The sequence below is a fragment of the Ursus americanus genome, chromosome 35 (genome assembly GCF_024610735.1).
Source record: "Ursus americanus isolate L20-20 chromosome 35, mUrsAme1.1.p, whole genome shotgun sequence".
Lineage (NCBI taxonomy): Eukaryota > Metazoa > Chordata > Mammalia > Carnivora > Ursidae > Ursus > Ursus americanus.
Genome location: NC_142161.1, coordinates 7,941,742 through 7,957,621, shown reverse-complemented (window position 1 = coordinate 7,957,621; position 15,880 = coordinate 7,941,742). Strand labels below are relative to the sequence as shown.

At 34.4% G+C, this 15,880-nt stretch overlaps 1 long non-coding RNA gene across 1 annotated transcript in view; it reads right to left on the bottom strand.

Annotated features, from left to right (window-relative positions):
- Positions 1–1,620: 1,620 nt before the first annotated feature.
- The window catches only part of LOC123795724 (uncharacterized), a 33,908-nt gene continuing 19,648 nt past the window's right edge, over positions 1,621–15,880 (bottom strand). The window contains exon 2 of the long non-coding RNA XR_006780576.2: positions 1,621–1,786. This is a non-coding gene — a long non-coding RNA (uncharacterized LOC123795724). The remainder of the gene's footprint in view (positions 1,787–15,880) is intronic.

Below are 15,880 nucleotides of genomic sequence, written 5' to 3'. Positions count from 1 at the left end.
AAGTGGAACAGGTAAGTGAAATAGTTCACAGTACTAGAAACTGTATAGCTGGGAAGGAGCAGAAATCTTGCTAAAGAGAAAGAGACTCTTTTAACACAGATGGTAGAAACCCATATTGATTGCCAGCACCTTTACAGGTATCCGAGGAGGGGTTTGAGGATGGGTAGGTATCCACAGAATTAAAATCTCAGTTTCCCATGGCCCTTGACAAAGAGTAACTATATTCACTATAAACATCAATCTTCAAGGAAAGCTTCATAATATGGTATTATAATAAAATGCAGACTTCCTAATCATGTCTTTTTTTTGCACCTATATTCACTTTATATTATATAGCATAGGCTTTTTACTTGGTATATGCAATATAGGTATGAAATACATATTTAAATTCTTTCAAGGGATAGTCTGGAAAAAAACACTTGGAAGAGTAACAAAAATACAGTCTAAAGCATTTTTGGTGCTGTAGCTTACCAACTTCTTCTCTTCTTTTGCACTACTCAACACACAAAATAAATCCTGTGTGAAACTATAAGATATTCTTTCCAGCTCTTACTGCCTCGTATAGTCAGTTACCCCAAATGGCCCCACTTTAAGCTGGCAGCATGCATAGGTGGTTACTTAAACAGATTTCTGTCTTAATTTCTGTAGTTATACTATAAAACACATTCTGTATGATATGCCAATAAAATATTACCTGAAAAGTGATGTAGGCTCAGTATATGATCTGGAAATTAGCAATTACCTGCTTTAAAAGCAAGTTACTTATGCACACTGTCCATCTTTTTCCCCATATGAAGCCATGTCCCTATTTAACAGAGACAATGGAAACATTTGGAGATTGCCTTTAGGAAAAAAACAAATAAATAAATACTACATAATTAGAGAGATATGTGCATTATAAATTTGAAACAGAATTATATATATTTAATGGACAAATAAACATATATTTGAAGAGTGTTTGAAATCATATTTCACATTTGCAGAATTAAAGTAAACACAAGTGAAGTACTGGTATGTTTGCCTCCGGAATGAACATTCATTAGATTTGGTAGTTCATAGTACAATTTCAGCCTTAACTTTCTATAATTCTCTGATGGTATATTTTCAGAAATGCAAAGAAACTTATAAGCAAAGAGTAACAAGCAAAGCCTTAAAATCACCATAATTTGTAGTTAATCTTTTGAATCCAAAGTTCCACAAGATTTGGTTCACAATTGTACATTTTAGCTGTGTACTTCATAGCATTAATTTCAGTCATCACTGCCAAGAAATTGGCCTTTACTCAACAATGGTTCCACCTCTCATTTAGAGTCTAGCTTTTCTTTCCACAAATATCTGAATTGATTATATTTAATATTTCCAATGGAAACTCCTGAGCTAAACACGTTCTATGCTTTGTTAATAATTTACATATATGCCTTTATTATGAGACTCCTTTGTGAAGTTAGTTCCTTCCTGAAGAGTCAATATTTTCATATTTTCTTGGCATGGATGCTGTACCACTTTGCTGAGATAACTTACTTTTTCAGTCATAATGAAACAAGTACTCCATGTAAAAGCATTCATATTTGGAGCTTTAAAAAAATCTCAAGTAACAGATCAAAAGTAATACAAATAGACTTACTCATTTGCAAGAGAAAGTAAAATAATGAAGAAGTTCTCCTTCTTTCCGTCCTTGCTCTGTTTTGGTCACTACTGCTTCCACTGTGAAGTGAGTTTAATATAATTAGATATGGCAAGGGTGTGACTTGCGCAAACTCCTTTGTGTCTCTCACATAAATGAAACCTGAGATAAGAAAAATATAATCAGGATAATAGAGAACACTGTAAAAACCAAATATAGTTGGAATACTTGTAAAACAAATTATGGTGAATATTCCTTGGGCTGGGAGTCCTTTGAAAACATAAGTGGACAAAATAGTGATAGAATAGTTCCATCTATGGAGATGAAATTTAAGTAAAGTAAAAACATAATAACAAACCTTCAAAGAATATTCATAGTTGCATCTCTCTAAGAATCAAATGGACATCTTTAACAAAATCTATAGAAGAAAATATTAGAATTGAAGTCATTTTCAGGTGATGTCACTACCCTTTGCTAAAAATTTAGAGGCAGGGCAGATAAAGTTATATACCCTAAAAGAAATGTTCCTTGAAGGGCTTTGGCAATTTTCATTGCTTTTTGGAATAACTGGAAACAATATCACAGGGTACAAATGGCTAAAATTAGAGATAACTCAATCACAAAAAGCAAGCGTTGGCAAACAAAGAATTTGGATTAAGATCATGACAAACTCATTCTGAGAAAATACATTGGGCTAGACCAGTAGATTTTGTTTTAATTTTTCCCGAGTTCTCCAGTCTAAAAAATACACGCTACTCTTCCTTTATTTCAGGAGCAGACTTTGGCCTTGAGTCTGTGCCTCAGCTGAGCACTGGAATGAGAGTTATTAGAGTAGTTGAAGATGGAGTGGATGACTGATGAGGCAATTTGCCCTTTCTATACCCACAAAAGCTTTCTTGAATCTCACCTTCTATCCTGGAAAGAAAGGCAGCAGAATCTCTGAAATGTGACATTTTCCAAATAGAACAATCTCAGAAACCCAATTACCATCTTAGTCACTCATTCTCTCTTTTTGCTACTCTCTCCTCCACAGAAACTAAAATCAGAAATTTAGTTATAGTCTCAACAGAACAGCCAGTCTCTAATTGTATCTTTTTTCTATTAATGTTTGATGAGGCAGATTTTTTTCAAATTTTCATCCAGCCTATGTACAAACCAGTTGCATTTGATCTGCAATTTTAAATTATAAAGTTCTGTATTGTCGTTACATTTTAGAGGCAAATCAAGCAGCAAAAGAGAACAGTTTGTGATAAAAGAGTTTACAGGATGAATATAATTCGCCCCAAGTAAAACTAGAAAGAATACCCATGAGATACCCATCAGTCTTTCTTTTTAGCTCAGTCCCTGACAAATGCAGATAGTATAGCGTGAACACGTTTATTTTCCATGTGACCTGGTCAGATACTTGGTAATGGTAGTAGCTGACATTTCTTAGGGAAAAATCTAACAACTTAACTTTAATTGACTGCACTGCAAGATAGCCACCAACATGATTTTACTTTTCAAAGATTTCCCAGGATGGGAGAAATGTTCATAGACCTGACAAGCATAGTGATTGCTTTCCCTCTGGGTAATAAAACCAGCTACATTTCTCTCACTTTTGCCTGTAGTTCCTAAATGCAAAAGAAAAGCAATTATCACATGAAATGTATGCCTAAGGTATTCTTCCTGCATTAGTCAGTAGGTATCTATTTCCCTTTCAATTCAGGATCTTTGGAAGGAAAGAAAAAATTCCAGGCTCTGTAAGATATGTCCCCCACATAAAGTATTTGTGAGACTTGAGAGTTTCTTTTTAATCTGCTTTAGTGACTCTAATCTAGACAGAAGTCAGTTTTTCTCTAATTATAGAAAGAGAGATTCCCATAAGCCTATTATTTTACAGAAAAAAAAAGCTCACAAACAAGAAAAGTCCTCACAGTTTGTCACCTTCCAACAGTTATCTCTTTAATTTTTGAAGACTTAACATAAAACAAGCATTTGAGATAGGTAATTAACTGATTTGAGATTTATATAAAAATTGTTATGCTCTCTTTAAAAATTGTGTTTATCACGTACAGATCTTTTATAGATGTTTTCGCTTTGCTTCGAGCAGGAAATTTAACTTAGTGTATTACCATTTCCTAAATAATATTCATAAGTGTTAGAAAACAAAAGCAAAAGAAAATTGTGACCTAGGTTTTGAATATTCTATACTAAATCTCAGGCTGAGAATAAAAAGGATACCTCAAGTACTTTTGGGGAAAAGTAATGAGTTTGATCAGACAGTAAAATATTCAGTTTTGACTTTGGCATAAAAATCAGTAATTCTACTTCTCACTCAAATTTGGAGGGCTACCCGAGTTGGACCTAACATAAATTTTGAATCTTCAGCATTAAACATAAGGCCAGGCAAAACAGAACTCTCAATAAACATGTGTTCAATGAATAAATTAGAAAGTTAATTAAATTTTAAAATGTTTGGCCAATATTTATCCAAGTAGTCATACACACTCACACACATCAGGAACTGTGCTAAATGTACAGAACAATGGTGAATGAGATGGACATTATCCTAGCTGTCTTGAAACTTACATTCTAGCAAAGATGAAAAATTGTAAACATACTTTTTAAAAGACCAAAAAATCACAACTTCTGATAAATTCAATGAAAGCAATAAATGGGAGATGGGGGTGCAACTGGATACTTTGGTGAAGGGACAAAGATACAAATGGCAAAATGTATGACTGTATGAATAACTGATGGAATGTACTGAGTACTGGGTGAGCATTTGGGTTGTATGAGAGATGAAGTTCAAGAAAAACAGAGCCTTGGAATTTCACTGAGCAATTCTTACAAATTGGATATAGCTAAGGTAAATTGGATTTGTAATAGTTAAGACATTCTTAGAAGTGTATATTAAGGTTGCCAGCCGGATTCCGGAGGTCAAAAGGTCAGAACAGATACAAGATTATTCTCCAGTATAGGCTCAGCACATTCTCAGAATCATAGATCTTACCAAATCCTGAGATCCTAAGGAAAATGAGGGAAGATTCTGATAATCGTCTTAAGAATTACAAAAGACTTTTATACTGTGGGTATTTAATAATGATTGTGAATTAAGCACCAAACTGATTATAAGATTGTCCTCATCATTACAATAATTGAGAACAACAGTTTCATAATAATGCAGTTTGTAGATTTGAAAACCAAATATATGGCATGCATTTTACATATATAATTGTTTTTCCTTGTACAAATACTGAAAGAGAGGTGTTTTTATCTATATTTTTAAGGAGTACAAAACTGGTAGCATTTATTATTATTATTACTTAAAAGTATACCTCCCCTACACATACATACTAAGATGCCTCCAAACATAAAAATTACCCACTTAAGTGAAAGAAGTGAAATTTGCTCTGGTGTTTCCCCACCAAAGGAAACACTTCTAAGTTTTCCATGTGTTTATTCAATATTTCCCTCCATGCCTCCAAAATTTATATTTCTTATATATTTGTAAATGAAGTCAGATATATGCATATTTACACACACACACACATTTTCCAAAGTTTTTTAACACAATGGAATCAAACTGTATTCCTCGATGCTTTTTAAAGCTAAAAACTTTTCATGTACATCTTTCCACATTATTGTGTCTACAAAGATTTATTCATTTTAACTGAGATCATGCATTGTATGTGTGTACCATACTTCACTCAACCATTTTCCTATGGAAGTCAATTTAGGCAAATTCCAATTTTTATTAAAAGCAAGACTGCAACAAATGCTGTGATGTCTATATTTTTCTATATTTTTATTTGTCATGCTATTGTTTTTGTAGAACAGCTTCTTTAGATTAGAGGGTCATAAAATCCAAGAATTTTTTACAGATAAAAATTGCTTTTTGAAATATTGCTGCAACATATATTCCCATCAAAACTACATTGGAGTATCTATTTCTATTTCTCCCCACAAAAGTCATTAAACTTTTCTTTTTAATTTTGCTAATTTATTAGAAAAAACAAAAGTGGCATCTCATTACTGTTTTTGGTTAGTTTTTAGAGAGACAATTTATATTGTCTGAAGTCAACAGGCAGGTATGTGAACTGCAGTCCACAGGTTGGTGCTCTATGCACGGATATAGAAAATAAGGCATTTAGGTTTGTTCTCAGGAGATGATTTTCGAACAGTATTTCAGCAATAGACAATGTGATTATCAAACAGCAGTGAACAATGAACATAGCACTAGGTTATTTTACCTTTGATACCTCAGAATCTTGTATTGACTCTACCATTTACTTCCTTTGGGGGGGGGGTTCAGTCTAGGTTAAAACACCAAGGTATGTGGATAAAATCTTATTTACCTCACTCATATCAAATACATTAATTTTTTTACCCTCGAGATATTTGCAGTTTAATCATGAGTCTCATAAATAAAACAAACAACATTTTTCAAATTTAAACCAATGTGGATGGCACTATATAGGCTTCATGGATATAGAAGTAAAGTAGAAGAAAGTTGGATGCGTGGCAAAGTCCTAAATTAACAGAATTTGTTTTTGTTTTTAAATTAGAGAAAGCACCTTCAGATCTTTATGATCATCCCTGTTATCACAGATAACATTATAGGAAGTAAGAAAAGTGTACAGTCATCAGCAAGTAAGCTAAACTCATTGTGGCTAATAAATTAGGAAAGATAAGGAAGCAAAGTTTGCCACACAAATAGAAACTGATAAAAGAAAGCTACATTTTCCCTCAACATTGGTCATCAGCAAAGAGTGCAAAAAGAAAGCACTGAAGACCAGAATAGCTTTAGGACTGCAGCTGTACTTACCACGTCCTCTGTCTCTGTTGCTGTTCTGCTGACAGAATTTGACCTCTTAGAGATAATAAAAATGATTTACACACACTTAAAAATCCAGGAAAAACGTATGAGCTTCACACAAATAGTTTGTGTCTTCAAAAATTAAGGTTATTTCCAAATATTAGGCTATCAAGTAGAGGTCACAGGCAAAATATATATATCTTTGTAAAACAGACGTCTCTTATCTGAGTTGCATATTTGACAGGGAGTAGAAGCACTCAAAAGCCTACACATGTGCAATATTTCCACAAATGGACATAAACACGCATATATACATACCTAGTTTTAGCCGCTGACTCTCTCATCACCTTGATCCCAAATATGGACTCACAGATCAGTCATGTTTATACATGGATGAATTTATCTAGCTCTATTTCAAAACTGAAGTCTTGTTGCTGGTATTCTGACCTTCACTTTATGCTCTGGGCACACAATGGAAAAAAAAAAATCCCCTTCTGATAACTCAACTTCTTGTGGTTGGGTATCTGACTTGGTAACCCACCAAATAACTATGTGTCTTTCTGGGATGGAGTATTTGCTCTCTGAACAAGGCCACTTCAAGGATTGGAGTCTTGCATCTGACTCTTGAGTTCTGTGGCCAGAACTTAACAGCTCAAATCTGTTTAATTCTGTAAGGACCTGTGAGTATCCCTTGCTCTGAGATTCTTAATGACCTCTTACTCATCACCAATGGCCAAGGTAAGGAGTAAAATCATATGGACTTTTGAATATTTTAAATTTAGGAAATTTAACCTAAAGATTACTTTATTCCTTAAATTTGTACTCTTACACTCCCTTTTTTTAAATATACAAAGGAACAGATTGCTTTATAAAGGGGTAACACTTAAAAATCTGAAGTAATATAGATGAATGATTCATTTAAGTTTTCCAAAGGCATTTCAACCAATTAGAGCTGCTATACAACTTAATGGGGCTCCTCTAGACAGATCTGCCTCCTGGTCTCGATAGAGACCAGGAAACCATGGAGCCACAGAAGTGCCACCGATAGCCAACTCTAGGAAGGAAGGCTCAATACTTCCCCATCATAGCCTCCACCTGCCCTTGGGACATTATGGAAAAAGTTCTCATACTTTCTTGGTGCACTACTCATCCACAGAACCCAAAAGACATTTTTTTTTTTTTCCAGAAAGGTACAAGTTTAAATGTCAAGCTAACAATGTAACAATATAAATTTTGTAGTTTGGACCTAAGCCAGCACAAACATGAAAGGTGAGGGAGAGAAGACAGTATGTGTAGAGAAGGGATACCTGAGTTGGCATTCACAGGCAATTAGCCAGAAAACCAGGTAAGGCCCATGTAGTGTGATGCAAGCTTATGTTAGCACTGCCATGAACCACAGACTGCCTTCTTCCAACAAGAGCAGGAGTGTGCTTTAAAAAATTAAGAGGACTGAATGGAAAGAACATTCCAAACTTGCATAATACAAAGCACATAAAACAGTAAATGCCTACACAGACTGTAAATGCTTCCTTAGAATGAAAGCAATTCCACTTTCTCCAAAGTACTTCATTTCAAATGGCTGGTGTAGGCACATTCCTTATTTTCAGTACTACTTCATTTATTGTAGGCAGTCTAACAACTGTCAGATATTTTAGAAATAGTGCTAATATGGGCAAACACTAGAAAATCTTTAAAGCTTAACAAGAGGAAAACTTTATAGAGTGTGAAAAAATCCTATTGCATTCATATCTTTATTTTTCCCTTGGTGATTTTTATGTTAGAATGACTGCTGTGATTTTAATACTAACACAATCTGTTCACCCAGACCTAGGAGAGAGAGTGATTAGAGTTTTAAAATAATATACAAAATTCTTTATTAGAAAGATTTAAGATTGCCAGAAAATCTTTAAGTTGCAACTCTTTCACTCTTCAAAGGTTTGTTTTCTAAGTATCTCCCTATTCAAATGTAATTGATTGAGGATAGAAATGTAAACAAACATGTAAATTATTACTTTTGCATTACATTTTCCCTGACTTCTGGCAATAACTAGACACAAAGGTTAAGTTTTTGTCAACTTCATAAATGTTCCCCCACAAAATTCCTATACAAAGACAATCAGTAAGTTGGATAGGAGAAAACAGATCACACAGGTTGTGTTTTAAATTATTTGCTAAACATTTCAGAGTGAGAACACCTCTAATAAAGGATAGTGCTAAAGGATAAATTTCTTGGTTAAAAAGATAAATTTAGAATATAATTAATCATTAATCACTGAGTCATTTAAAATGCCCTAAGTCTCTGCATGTATGAATGTATACATACACAAAGGGTATTTTTGAGCACTCATGTTGCATAGCGGTGCTGGAGGAAGAGGGGAGTGAAGAACACAGTTGGATGTAAAACTTGGCTCTGACTTTCAGGAACAGATATTCTAATAAATTTAAAAACAGTCCAGCCCTTAAAGAATATGTACTCTAAAGTGTTAACACAAGTGAACAAAATTACAGAACAAATAACATTGTAGTGTATTGTGGTGGAAAGCATATGTGCTGTAGAAATTCAGATTTGGGCTGGTTTGTGAGAGGAGACTTCATGGAGAGGGTGAAACTTGAGTGGACTTGAAGAATGCTGAGATTTGGAAAGGCTAATGTCAATAGAAAGAACCTTTCTTCAGCGTGGGTAGTAAGGGATAAAAATACATAACCCAAAACATAGAAATGGATAGGAGCAAATTGCAATGGCATAACAGAAATATGGGTTAGGGAGGCTGATAAAAAATAAGGCTGAATTAGTGGAGCATGTATCAGTTAAATATAATGTCCAGTTGCATGTACCAGAGACTTGATTGTAGTGGCTTAGCCAAAGAACAGATTATTTATCCTACACAATAAGAAAATTGGAGGTGGACAGCTTAGGACAGTACAGCAGCTCTAGGACACTATTAGATCCCGGAGCCTTTTCTTTTTCTGTTCTGCCAGTCTTACCATCTTCAGTGTGCTGGTTACAACACAGTTCCTGCACTGTGAGCAGGGTATCTGTGCTCCAGGCAGATGAAGGGGAAAAAGAAACCTACTACTCCCAAAAGCTTCCAGTAAACTCACCTCTTTTTATCCAAAATTATGTCACATGGTCACCTCCCTGTACCAGGGACCCGGGAACCATGTTCTGTTTTATTTTATCTTCAACCGGCCACAGTGGAATACTTATGTAACAGAGAAGAAGGAATAAGGGGGAAATGTATATTTGGAAAGCAGCACACAGTATCTGATTCAGATAGGTCCAAAAGTTTCAAAGAAAGGAAATATGCAAGTGTGATAGGTAATAATAAACTATGGTAAGTTCCTAAACAAGGAAATCTGGCAGAGAACCAGCGCTTCATTAAACTGCATTTGGCAGCAGCAATATGGAAAAAAAGGAGCAACCATGGAAGAGGAAGTAGAATGATCTAAAACTATGTTGCAATCTCAAAGAAAATGTAACGAGAGCCTGTATGTGGACACTGAGAGTAGAAATGGGAAATAGAGGAGAAATCTTCATTTCTGAACAGGATACCATTTTACATCAGTGTTGAAAGACAGGGAATATTAAATATGCGTTTTTCAGACTGTGAGAAAATTTTTGAAGATTTTATTTATTTATTTGACAGAGAGAGAGAGAGAGCGCAAGCAGGGAGCGCAGGCAGAGGGAGAGGGAGAAGAGGCTCCCTGCTGAGCAGAGAGCAAGATGCGGGGCTTGATCCCAGGACCCGGGGATCATGACCTGAGCTGAAGGCACACGCTTACCTGACTAAACCACCCAGGGGCCCAAGGCTGTGGAAATTTTTAAAAAGTACTTGTAAGACCAGTTTCCTGATCTGACAACTAAAACACAAGAAAGGCCAGAGTTGAGTTCCATGTTACAAAGCATCAGTGACACCATTCCAAACGGTGATAAATTCCATAAATATAAAGCACAGGGTTCTCATTCTTAGTCCAGTAGTATACCATTTTCACTTCCCATGAAGTGAATGTCATTCCCATGACATATTTTATTATATTACATATATTTTCATATAAATCTATACATTTTAATAAGAATTCATGTTTTATAGATATAGTAAATTATTTGGAGTTGCATAAAGATTAGGAATCTAGAGTCTAGTATATTTTAGATTATTTTTATTACTATTTCTTATATTAAAAAGTCATAATGTACTTCTGCTACTGTATTATAAGAATATTGCTGGAAATTACATTTCTAGCCTGCAGAAACAAGAAATAAATGAGATAAGATGCACAGGCTCCCTGTAAATGATTAGAAAGTGAAGAGAATTATCCTGTACCAATACAGATTGAGAATGTTTTATTTGCATATTTATCACAGAAAAGTTGCAATAAGGAATAAATTATTATAGAGGGGTTATTTTCAAAGTCCTAATGTTGCCTCTTTGATAAAAAGCCATGCACTCTTGTTGTACTTGTTTACTCATGTTGTACCTGTATTCACCAGCCCTATTGTGTCTTCCCACCTCTAAAACTCTCCAGACCCATATACTCCAAAGAGAGGACATTTCACAGAAGACATATCTTGTTATTTAGGTCTTCCTGCTATAGAATCCAGCTAAAGTAGCAAAGGACCGCTGATTTCCCAAAGTCATTTTTTCTCCAAATCCTGTACCCACCTCCCACTCATCAAAATTGACCTCTGCTATCTACCATTTTCATAGGTCTTCTCTTTCTTAAGAATGGGTGAATAAATTTGAGTTAACATGTTTACTTTCAATAATGGCATATTATCTCCTCCTAGAAAATGTTTGCTTTTAATCACATATTTTAATAGAATACATAAAGCGGGATTTCAGACTTCATAGGGAAGTAGCAATTGCTTATTTCTTCAGGTACAACCAACAAATAACACATCATTCGTTTGTGCAAACCACAAGTATTGCTAGGTTGTCTACTACACGCCAAACACCAGAGATACAATTTCAAGAGAAATGCACAAGGTCCCTGCTCTCACCAAGTTTAGAGTATTGTGGAACAAAGAAAAAGAACATTCCAAACTGTGATAAATTCCTTAAATATAAAGCACAGGCTTCGATGAACAATCTTAAAGGTGATACTTTGGGGGACAGAGAACAGAGAGAGGTTTACGAATAAATACCTCTGCTCATACAAGTATATACATATTTTTTTTTCTTTTACCAAAATTTCTACTTAATGTGTAACATTGGGTCTTTTCTACTTCATACTCTGGAATTGAATATTACAAAACTTATACATTGATATGAGCATCTTAGATTTCCAGCTAAAACAGTTTTTCCCCTAAGTGTGTAATTCATTCTGTAGACTATGTATGGATTGGAGCTTATGGAATTTAGAGACAGAAGACCAACAGAAGTAGAGAGTATTTTTTTAGGCCCATGTTGGAAATAATTATCCTGGAAATGATATAGAATTTTGGGTCACAGTTTAAAATTTTTCCAGAGCATAAACTCTGAAAAGCATAATTTCTCTACCTGCTCATCAATGATGACTATCATTTTTTTTATAAAACTATGTCTTTTTTAAAGTTTCTAATTTTAAATGAGTTTGGAGAAATAAAGAGGCGATGCACAAGCCATAAAAATGATTTTAGAGTTGGCAAATTGGTCTTTTGAGTAATGATAAGATTGAAGAAACTGAAATAATTTAGCTTGCAAGGGAGAAAATTTGGTGGTAATTTATTAATAGTTTTCAAATGTGTAAAGGATTAGTAAGGAGGAGATAGTAACCAAATGTTCCTGATCTCTAAAGTGGAAAGAACAGATTAAATCAGTTTAAAGTGCAGCCAGTGATCAAGGATAGACATAACTTTCAGAAAATAGGCAAGATAAGCACAACAGCAGACCACCAAAGGAAATTATGCAGTTTCTGACATCTGTCAGATACTGTTTAGATACAGATCTGTTTGAGGGTCCCTCCTGCCTTATATATCTCTGATTATTTGCATATAACATTGGAAACAAGATTTCCTGGGAGAAGATTAACTAGAAACCAACTAGTAGTAAGACTTAAGCAGTCAGAAGAGGAAGAAAAGCAACATACTTCAGAACAATAATAATGATTTCATATTTGCCCTCAAGACACAGAATAGGAATTGAATGCAAAATTAGCTGAGTTCATGCCTTAAAAATTTCTTTACTGTAGTATCCAATATTATTTGGAGGCTAACTCCCTTCCTAGCTGCTATGGAAGAAATTTGATTAATGAACTCTGGATATCTAAGCAATTCTTCAACAGATCTTGGATCTTGACAACTGGTAACATATGCCCTCAAAGTTGAGCCTTTTAGAAACAAATTTGATAACACAAAACTAGTTTCTCCTTCCTTTATAGGTTGGTGGTTATGAATTGAAGTAAATGGAGCAAAACAGGACCATGAACAATTCAGGCACAACAAATGGAGATTATATACCATTGTTTGAACCTTAATGTTAATGGTAATAATAGCAGTTATAATAATATTATTTCATATACCAGGCAATGTGATAAATATATACTTTATTTTCTTTAATCTTCACAATAGCCTTATGATTGATTACTTCTATTACCTCTAACTTACAGATAAATAAGCTGACTTAGATGAAAAGGTTATTTGACCAAGGTCACATATTCAGTAAATAACAGTCTCTGAATTGAACACAGGTCCTTTTGATCCCTGAATACAAATTCTCAACTGTTATAAAATAAATTTACCAAAATCTAATAAAGTCTATACTACTCTCTTTTGGAGAAATTTTCCAAATTCCCCTTGCCATTCAGGTGCTAGAAATGACTATTTCTTGAAGATATGGAAGGAAAGTAAAATTATAATTTATAATGATCTATTTACACTATAGTTTAACATGTGTCCTAAATTAAATTTTGTGAAATTCAATTACTCAATTGATAGGATTATTACTTGCCACTTGCCAACCTTTGAAAAGCCTTATGGAAATTGATTGAGATGAGGGTTTTAATTACTTTAATGCAGAACACAAGACAGACATGGCTAGAGTTACAGGGGTGCCAAATATTTTGTAAAATATAAGCAGTAAGCAAAAGGAACCAGATTTCTTAAAAAATGAATTAAAGGCTAATTAAATATACAAAACTTCACTCTATCTAAAAGGAAAAAGTTTTCTTCTTGACTTAATATTGTCTCCATTACCCTTCCCACAGTCGTTCTTCATTATTGTCCCTGCCCTTAATTGAGCCTTTCAAAAAAATATCTAGAATATTTTTCATAAAACTATCCTTACTTCCTAGATCACCATTGTTTAGTCACATCTACATACCACTCTTAAATTAATTTTCTTGAAATATGACTATAATCACACTCCACTGCTCAAAATTTCCTGATGGCTTGCTATTGTCACAAAAAATATATAGTATTATAACTGTCATCATTACCAATATCAGCTTTCTTTCTCTTACTGAGTACTTCCTACGTGCCAAGAACTATAGTAAACACTTTGTACATTTTATCTCACTTTATTCTCACAGATATGTCGAAACCTGTATGTTGTTATCATGATCTTGTAGATGAGAAGCTGGGGCTTAGAAATGTTTCTATAGCTGGCCCAAACCCATAAGACAGAACTTGGGTCCAAACGCTCCTGCCAGAATAAACTTCAAAATCTTTCTACTGGCATCTAAAATCTTAAATAATATGTCCCAATGCCCTGATTTCATACAACTCTTCAAGCATTAATACTATTGAGCTCAGCTGTTCTCAAGAGGAAGTCCACATCCCTCCAATTGAAAGAAACTGAACATTTCTCTGAACAATAATACCACTACGTGAATATTTTTTGTTATAAGGTACTTTCCATAGTTGTTTAATCACCTAGCTTATTATCTCTTCTAGAAAGCTAAAACATTTTATTTTATTTTATATGTATTTAAGTAATCTCTACATCCAATGTGGGGCTCAAACTCACAACCCTGAGATAAGAGTCATTATGCTCCACTGACTGAGCCAGCCAGGTAACCCTGGAAGGCTAAACCATTTTATAACAGCAAGATCAGTGTCTGACTCAAATATGCATGCTTTACAGAGACTAGCACTATGACTTGATAAAAGAATTGTTATATTTGCTTCTGAATGAACACAAGAAGTAGACTCAAATTATTTTCAGGATTTTAGTTAGGCTTTAGAAAACAGCAAGCGGTGAGCGATGTAGGATCATTAACAAGGAGGTAAGTGGAGTTCGCTCCTCTGAGATTCTTAACAAACAGGATAGGTTTTTATCTTCTACGACAATTTCCAAGTGGTTCTACTGAAGAATGGGGATGGGATTTAAAACCAACTAAAACTACTTTCCAATTATTTAACTTCAAGAATGAATGAGGAAGTTTGGGTCCATTGGAATTAACTAAGCAGAAAATTCAGAAGAAATAAGATGCTAAGAGCACATCTGTACATTTTCATGTTTTTGTTTTATTTTGTTTTCTTTTCTTTTTCTTTTTTTTTCTTTTTTTAGCGATGTAAGAGCCTCGATAGATTTAGAGAAATTTGACAATAGTTTATTCACTCACTTAAATCTTCAAGGATAGGTTTGACATTCCATAAAAATTTTACATCCATATTTGAGTTTGGAAAGAAAGGATGGGAAGAAAACTGCTCATGTCATTTTATCACTGTCTCCTTTCTGCTCAAGGCAAAAACATAACCGTATGAAATATAGGACCCAGGAAACAGACTATGTTAATATAGGTTGTAAAAGTGTAACATCATTTGCAATGCAGGCTGAGGCTAGGAGGAAGGCAGGAGTTATTTCACTGAAACTATTTAACATATAGACTCCTTGCCTCTTTCTTTGCGTAGGGATATGGCTGAGAGTGTAGTGCTGAATGATGATGAATTAATACTAAACGCGAATCTCTGTTCAGTTCCCAGTATGAAAACATGCCTCAGTCACAAGTAATAAAGTAAATACAGAAGCTGCAAAAATCCATCACCAGAGGAAAATAATAATTTAAAGGAGTGATTAAAAAAAGGCATTTTCATCTATGCATAAGAAACCGCTGAACAAAACAAATTACACACCACACCAGAATGACTCAATGCCCCCAAAATTACAAACAGCTTATAATGAAAGAGAAGAGAAAACCAAAGACTCAGAAATGAGAGTGCCCCTCATATAAAGAATGCAAAGGTTCTATTCCCCAAAACCCCACCTATTCTACACACTTGCAGAGACTGTATGCAAGGAATACATGGCCATTAGTCATGAATATTTTGGATGGCATTTTGGATGAGAAAACAGTACCATCTAGGAGGCATAATTTTCCTAGGAGGCAAATACCACTTACTTTACACCAGTATCTCCAAGTTACTCTTTCTTTTGGATAAAGTTCAAATATGGACAAAATATGGTATGGCTTTTGCTATTTAGAATAATATTTGTTACTGATAACCATGGCTTTATGCAGAAGTTTTATGCCTAAAA